Source organism: Chrysemys picta, chromosome 14, assembly GCF_011386835.1.
Source record: "Chrysemys picta bellii isolate R12L10 chromosome 14, ASM1138683v2, whole genome shotgun sequence".
NCBI classification, from domain to species: Eukaryota; Metazoa; Chordata; order Testudines; family Emydidae; genus Chrysemys; species Chrysemys picta.
Genome location: NC_088804.1, coordinates 8,351,955 through 8,359,042, shown reverse-complemented (window position 1 = coordinate 8,359,042; position 7,088 = coordinate 8,351,955). Strand labels below are relative to the sequence as shown.

Here is a 7,088-nt window from a genome sequence, read left to right as displayed (position 1 = left end):
GGGGGAGGGTGACACACTGCTTGTGGAGGGAAGGTCCCGTGTGCAGAGAGATGGGGAAGGGTCATGTGTGGAGGGGGGGGAGGACAACTTTTTTTTTTTTAAAGAAGCACAGAGGCAATGATGAAAGGTGACACATTTCACTTTCTATTATTTTTTATTGTCTGTTTCTAAATGGCCCTAAGGGCTGGTCCCTGCTCGATGCCCCAGAGAAAGGCGAAAAACCTCCAGGGTCTCTGGCCAATCTGCCCTGGAGGAAAATTCCTTCCTGACCCCAAACATGGCGATCAGTTTGACCCTGTGCATGCGAGCAAGGACCACAATGGGAAAGGACCCACTGGTTGCTATGGTTACACACCCTGCCCCAGTCAAACCCTGAGATACAGTCTGTGTCCCACTATTCGCCAATCTCCAGTGCTTTCCTCTGATAAGGTCCGACTCACTTCATTGCTTCCATCCTGGCAGACAGAACCAACTGCTCTCCTTCCTGGCATAAATCTTCCTACTGTTCCCACAGCTTGAAGCCCAGGCAGCTGTAATGAACCGTATTTGAAAGATACTTTATTATTACTAGGTATGTTCAGATTTTGTGGGTCTTACAATGAAATGTTGGTTTGCATCCAATTTATTTAGCATGAAGAGAACATTGAATGCTCACCTCTTTGTCAGTGATGGTCTAAGCATTGCTCTCCTTTTGAGAGGTAACATCTTCTGCAATGTCTAAATCTTGATAGGTGGTCCCTTAACTAGAGAGAGGAGATGCTTTTCTTACATCTCCGCAAGAATGGCCTTCATCAGTTTTGTGGTATTCCCCTCTCAATGGCAGAAGAATCTGAAAATGTACCCAGAATCATTGACTTCTAGATTATTGCCATGAGACGGAGCACGTCTTACCTCGTCACAGGAATGATCCACTTCATGTATCTTCCTCCTGCACTTCTAAAGACAATAAAGTGCAATGAACAATTCTGCACAAATATAATCAGTAGCACAGCTAATCTCTTGCAAGAGCAGTTCAAATACTCACCTCTCCACTGTGGTCAGTTGCCCTCTTATTTACTGAGCTGTCTAAATACCAATGTTACCAACCTGTAGAGAGCACCCAGCTCCATTTTTCCTTTGGTCAACAAAAATGGTTCGCTATCACGATCGTTTGCAACTTCCAAGCCTTCCAGTCTGGGAAGATCAGCTCAGCTGCATTTCTTCCATCTGAAAGACTGACCAGATCCATTATTGTCACCTGAACTCTCTGAGAATGTGTATGTCTCACCTCATGAAAGGGGATGATCAGCTTCCCTAATTGCTTCTTGAAAAGCACAGCCCTCTGCTCTCCTGACATCCGGAGAAGTGCGAGGTGCTGTAATGATCAATATCTGACAGATTTGTTTGGTGTCTGGAGGGCTCTTCACTGAAATGATCATTTTTCATTTACTTTAGGTGGCAAAATGGAACCTTAGATGCTCACCTCCTTGCCGGGAATGGTCTGAGAGTGGCTGTGTTTGGAGAGATGCAACCAGCTGCGTGGTTTAACACTTGCTGGGGATAAGTGGCTACTCTCCTTTTCCATGAATAGACTCACAGGATGATTCTATTGCATCTCAGCGGCTCTGGCTACATACTTTGCTTTGTTCTCAGTTAGTTGGCAGCATTCCCCTCCTGACATATAACATAGGCTCCGAAAGAAAAACCAAAGTCTTGAATTTAAACTGAGATGCTATAAGCGGGTATATTCCTTACCTCCTGATAAAGAGGAACCCCTGTTGTCTGCTATGGCCCTCGACTCTTCATGTATCTTGGGATGTGTGATCAGCTGTAACAATCAATTTGTGACACAGCATTCCTTATAATCAATCTTGGGGTGTCCTACATTTTTATGGTGCTTTCCCCAACCTTATTCCCTTGGCAAATAACCAATATAGAAATATTCACCGAGGCTGTGGTGAGCTGACCAGAGGTACATTCACCTGCAATCTTTCAAACAGATTTCATAGGTTCCTATAACCTATGAAATCTGCATCTGCACTGGTATCATTACCTGAACTACTCCTTATCCACAAGGAAAACATGCTTTCTTCCCTTCGCAATGGGTCAGGCTGCTCTTGCAGTATTCCTCTCCTGGTAAGCAAGGCAAGTTTCATTTCTTTCATCTGAAAGAATAATCAGATCCAGGAAATTAACCTTGAAAGTCAAGAGAAGGTGAGTTCTTGACCTCTTGGCAGCAGTGATTAATTTCACTTTTTTCCTTTCAGTAAGAACCCTCCCAGCTCTTCTAGGAGCTTCCTGAAGTTTTTTATATCCTCAATGTTCAGATGCACCTGAAGGTAGGAGAGGATCCATTCGTTTCCACTTGACTGGTACAGAAATGGTGTTTCTCACCTATAGACATGGACAGATCAGCTTCATCAATTCCTTCTAGAGCACAACAGCCTCTGCTCTCCTATCAGGAGAGGTACGATCTGCTGCTGGAACTATCAATATTTGGTATTTATTCCTGACTGGGTTTGCAACTGCTGCTTTGGCACAAGATTCATTTGGTAATAAGAGAAACTTGAAACTCACCTCCTTGGTCCGTGATCTGCAGGGATGTTTACAGCTGGCAAGTGCAACTGGCTCCACTGTCTCAGGTGGCTGCTCTCCATTCCCAGGACTATAGCTACAGAATGCTCTTCTGTCCCCTCTGTGGATTCAGCAGGTGGCCAGGCCCACTGCGTTAGCACAGTCTGCACCTGCTTCTCACAGTCTTCCCTTGAGAAGTGAGAACAGCAGCAGTTCTTCTACCTGCAAGTTAATAAGATCCATTAATATCCACTTGGGTGCTCTGAGCCTGGGCATTTCTTACCTCTTCCCCAGGACAGTCGCTTTCACTCATTTCCTCCTAGCATGGGTGGTCATCTGATCCCCTCACATCTTGAATGATGATCACCTGCAAACATCAATGTTTCAGAGAATTTTTATTTGTTTTTATTTGATCTGCAGGGATGTTTACAGCTGGCAAGTGCAACTGGCTCCACTGTCTCAGGTGGCTGCTCTCCATTCCCAGGACTATAGCTACAGAATGCTCTTCTGTCCCCTCTGTGGATTCAGCAGGTGGCCAGGCCCACTGCGTTAGCACAGTCTGCACCTGCTTCTCACAGTCTTCCCTTGAGAAGTGAGAACAGCAGCAGTTCTTCTACCTGCAAGTTAATAAGATCCATTAATATCCACTTGGGTGCTCTAAGCCTGGGCATTTCTTACCTCTTCCCCAGGACAGTCGCTTTCACTCATTTCCTCCTAGCATGGGTGGTCACCTGGTCCCCTCACATCTTGAATGATGATCACCTGCAAACATCAATGGTTCAGAGAATTTTTATTTGTTTTTCTAGCTATGCAGAGCCATCGGTCAACATGTGCTTCATTTGGCTTCCAGATGCTCTTCTCTGTTCACTTCCTTGTCAGTGATTTTCCATTGCCTGGCTGTGATTTTCAGAGGGGCAACCAGCTACATTGGTTAATAAATGTTGTAGAAGTGGCTTTTTCCCAAACTGGAGTCATAAGATGCTTTTCTTGCATCTGCACTGGTATCATTACCTGCCTGCCTGCATTCTTAAGTTCAGCCATGTCTTGGAATCTTCCTCCCTTGAGAGGTCAGCACTGCCTTTCTTTCACCTGAAAGTAGAAACAGATTCACTGTGAGGTGCCTTCCTTACCCCTTGATAGAAATGATCAGTTCCACTTATTTCTTGACATTTGATAAATAAGAAACAATGATCACTTCTGTACAAATAGAATCGGTTGGACAATTTATCTCTGCAAATGCGAGACCAGGTGAAATGCTCATCTTCACACTCTGGTTAGCTGCACTTTTTGGAAGGAAAAAGGAGCAAAGATCATCATCATTAGTTAGAATTACCGACTACTTACATCTGAACCAGTAGCTCCCATTTTTATTGCTTTATTCAGTAAAGCAACTTCCTTAGCATCCAGATCATTAAGCTATTAGAGACCTTTCAGTGCTCACCTACTTGTCAGCAATGTTCTACCCCAAGACTTTGATTCTTAGAGGTACAGCGAGCTTTCGTGGCTAAAATTTGAAGCATATAAGTGGCTGCTTGCCTTTTTCTGAACTAGAAGTAAAAGATGCTTTTCTTCCCTGTGGCCAGGTCTTACCTGGCTGACTTTGTTTCTTAAATTCAGCAGCCTCTTATCATCCTCCCTTTAATTGGAAGATCTTCATTTCACCTGAAAATAGAAGTAGAGCCTTTAATTCCTGCCCCCATGCTGTGAGGAGGTGCCTTCCTTACCTCTTGATAGGAATGATCAGTTCCACTTATTTCTTGACATTTGATAAATAAGCAACAATGATCACTTCTGTACAAATAGAATCGGTTGGACAATTAATCTCTGCAAATGCGAGAGCAGGTGAAATGCTCATCTTCACATTCTGGTTAGCTGCACTTTTTGGAAGGAAAAAGGAGCAAAGATCATCATCATTGGTTAGAATTACTGACTACTTACATCTGAACCAGTAGATCCCATTTTTATTGCTTTATTCAGTAAAGCAACTTCTTGTGCTCTTTAGAGATGAAGATTTCATCAGTTACATTTCTTCCACCTGAAAGTATGAGCAGAATCATTTACTATTATGGGAATGGCGTATTGCATTTCTTACCTCCTTAAAAGGATGGATCAGCTAATTCCTGGATTGAACAAGTGGCAAGTCCATGTTGCTTTGTCTTGCGTCTGCTTTTCATACTCTCCCCATGACAAGTAAAGTCCACCACAGTTCTTCTCCCAGAAAGTAAAATCCACACCACTTGATATACACATGGATGGTTGGAGACTGGTATTTCTTACCTCCTTGTCCGGGACAACCACTTACCCTCACTTCTCCCTGGTAGGAATGACCACCTGGTCTGTTCATATCTCATATTAGAAAAACCTGCAATCAATGTTTGACAGAATTATTTATTATTACTCATTACTAGCTATGAAGAGTCATCAATGGAGAAGGTTCCTTAGCATCCAGATCATTAAGCTTTTAGAGACCTTTCAGTGCTCACCTACTTGTCAGCAATGTTCTACCGCAAGACTTTGATTCTTAGAGGTACAGCGAGCTTTTGTGGCTAAAATTTGAAGCATATAAGTGGCTGCTTGCCTTTTTCTGAACTAGAAGTAAAAGATGCTTTTCTTCCCTGTGGCCAGGTCTTACCTGGCTGACTTTGTTTCTTAAATTCAGCAGCCTCTTATCATCCTCCCTTTAATTGGAAGATCTTCATTTCACCTGAAAATAGAAGTAGAGCCTTTAATTCCTGCCCACGGGCTGTGAGGAGGTGCCTTCCTTACCTCTTGATAGGAATGATCAGTTGCGCTCATTTCTTGACATTTGATAAATAAGCAACAATGATCACTTCTGTACAAATAGAATCGGTTGGACAATTAATCTCTGCAAATGCGAGAGCAGGTGAAATGCTCATCTTCTTACTCTGGTTAGCTGCACTTTTTGGAAGGAAAAAGGAGCAAAGATCATCATCATTGGTTAGAATTACTGACTACTTACATCTGAACCAGTAGCTCCCATTTTTATTGCTTTATTCAGTAAAGCAACTTCTTGTGCTCTTTAGAGATGAAGATTTCATCAGTTACATTTCCTCCACCTGAAAGTATGAGCAGAATCATTTACTATTATGGGAATGGCGTATTGCATTTCTTACCTCCTTAAAAGGATGGATCAGCTAATTCCTGGATTGAACAAGTGGCAAGTCCATGTTGCTTTGTCTTGTGTCTGCTTGTCATATTCTCCCCATGACAAGTCAAGTCCACCACAGTTCTTCTCCCAGAAAGTAAGATCCACACCACTTGATATACACATGGATGTTTGGAGACTGGTATTTCTTACCTCCCTGCCGAGGACAACCACTTACCCTCACTTCTCCCTGGTAGGAATGACCACCTGGTCTGTTCATATCTCATATTATAAAAACCTGCAATCAATGTTTGACAGAATTATTTATTATTACTCATTACCAGCTATGAAGAGTCATCAATGGAGAAGGTTCCTTAGCATCCAGATCATTAAGCTTTAAGAGACCTTTCAGTGCTCACCTACTTGTCAGCAATGTTCTACCCCAAGACTTTGCTTCTTAGAGGAACAGCCAGCTACCCTGGCTAAAATTTGAAGCATATAAATGGCTGCTTGCCTTTTTCTGAACTTGAAGTAAAAGATGCTTTTCTTCCCTGTGGCCAGGTCTTACCTGGCTGACTTTGTTTCTTAAATTCAGCAGCCTCTTATCATCCTCCCTTTAATTGGAAGACCTTCATTTCACCTGAAAATAGAAAGAGAGCCTTTAATTCCTGCCCACATGCTGTGAGGAGGTGCCTTCCTTACCTCTTGATAGAAATGATCAGTTCCACTTATTTCTTGCCATTTGATAAATAAGCAACAATGATCACTTCTCTATAAATAAAATCGGTTGGACAATTTATCTCTGCAAATGTGAGACCAGGTGAAATGCTCATCTTCTCACTCTGGTTAGATGCGCTTTTTCTTTGTTACATCCTTGTAGGAAAAACCAACCATTATCCAGGAAGGAAAAAGGAGCAAAGATCATCATCATTAGTTAGAATTACTGACTACTTACATCTGAACCAGTAGCTCCCATTTTTATTGCTTTATTCAGTAAAGCAACTTCTTGTGCTCTTTAGAGATGAAGATTTCATCAGTTACATTTCCTCCACCTGAAAGTATGAGCAGAATCATTGACTATTATGGGAATGGCGTATTGCATTTCTTACCTCCTTAAAAGGATGGATCAGCTAATTCCTTCCTGTAACCTACAGCCGTCTGTCATCCTTGCATCTCAAAATATGACCTGCTGCAAAGATCAACATTTGACAGACTGTATTTTTGTCAGGCAACAGGTAAATGAATTGTCCTTGGATTCATTATGTAACAGGGAATATAAATGCTCACCTTCTGTGTGATGAATTGCTTGACTAGAACAAGTAAATACTTCTGTAACTCTCAGAAGCTTTGGTTATGTATATTGCTTAATTCTTACGAAACTGCTTGTAGCCTTTGACAGCAAAGGATAGATTCACTTCCTTCACCTAAA

General features: G+C 42.3%; 1 long non-coding RNA gene across 1 annotated transcript; it reads right to left on the bottom strand.

The window, feature by feature from the left end:
- Positions 1 to 237: 237 nt before the first annotated feature.
- On the bottom strand, positions 238 to 2,914 carry LOC135975685 (uncharacterized). Its single transcript, XR_010592676.1, has 4 exons — positions 2,033 to 2,914; positions 1,735 to 1,807; positions 656 to 1,214; positions 238 to 530 (listed from the first exon to the last, which is right to left on the bottom strand). It is a non-coding gene; the product is annotated as an uncharacterized LOC135975685 (long non-coding RNA).
- Between the last annotated feature and the right edge of the window lie 4,174 nt (positions 2,915 to 7,088).